General features: G+C 48.9%; 1 non-coding gene across 1 annotated transcript; it reads right to left on the bottom strand.

Annotated features, from left to right (window-relative positions):
• Positions 1 to 310: 310 nt before the first annotated feature.
• Positions 311 to 383, bottom strand: trnav-cac (transfer RNA valine (anticodon CAC)). The gene has a single exon. It is a non-coding gene; the product is annotated as a tRNA-Val (tRNA).
• Between the last annotated feature and the right edge of the window lie 619 nt (positions 384 to 1,002).

Below are 1,002 nucleotides of genomic sequence, written 5' to 3'. Positions count from 1 at the left end.
AAAATCACGCCTCCCAATTATGACGTAGGAATATTAATAAGCTTAGGGCATACGTCATAACAAAATAGGCCGCGCCCATAAAACCCTACTATCTACTCATAAGAGTAACAGCAATGTCGCCGATCCTGCTACGGTCGTATTGTAACAGCAACAACATGTATCGATTTTAAAACTGTCAGTTCCAGCGCCTCGCAAAGCTACCCTTCTGTGATTGTTTGTTCTCAAGGTCAGGATTTCTTGACACTCCGAGGGATGGCCGGCCGCGTTACAGGGACAGATAACACAGCACTAGCACGCGTGCACCGCGGGTTGTTTCCGCCCGGTTTCGAACCAGGGACCTTTCGCGTGTGAGGCGAACGTGATAGCCACTACACTACGGAAACCGACCTGTCCTGGTGTTTCGAATGGCTCCCATCGAAGCCGGCTGGTAAAACGCGCACAGGCGTTTCCCGTGGGCCAGCCTGTGAGATAAAGGTTTCTATTTTCACTGACCTATTTTGCATTGCTCAAGGACACATCAGGACACTTTGGAAACTCTTTCAAAGGAAGAACGCCCTGAGCTATGACAAGACTTACACTTACCCCAACAAGGTGATGCTCAATGGCTTGTTCAAACAGCTGCTGCTCGTCTTGTGCCACCATCAGACAATCACAGAGCTATTGTGCCTTCTACACCTTACGGTAGCTTTACTTTAACAATAATAATGACGGCGACCACGACGACAAAAAGAAAAACAAGAACAACAACAACAACAACAATAACATCATCATCAGATTTTAATTAAAAGTGGCTACACCAGCGTTTACAATTTCAACCTGTCGACGGACGGACGCTCTGAGTCCAACAATTTCGGGAACTCCAATGAAGGAAAGCCACCTACCACCTCCGGGGAACCACGAGGGCAAGCAGGACGAAAAGGGCCGGCCCACAGCAGGCTCTTTCCGCCCGGTTTCAAACCGGGGACCTTTCGTGCGTTAGGCGAACGTGATAGCCACTACACT

The sequence above is a fragment of the Amia ocellicauda genome, unplaced genomic scaffold (genome assembly GCF_036373705.1).
Source record: "Amia ocellicauda isolate fAmiCal2 unplaced genomic scaffold, fAmiCal2.hap1 HAP1_SCAFFOLD_135, whole genome shotgun sequence".
Taxonomy (NCBI): Eukaryota; Metazoa; Chordata; class Actinopteri; order Amiiformes; family Amiidae; genus Amia; species Amia ocellicauda.
This window is presented reverse-complemented; position numbering and strand designations above follow the sequence as displayed.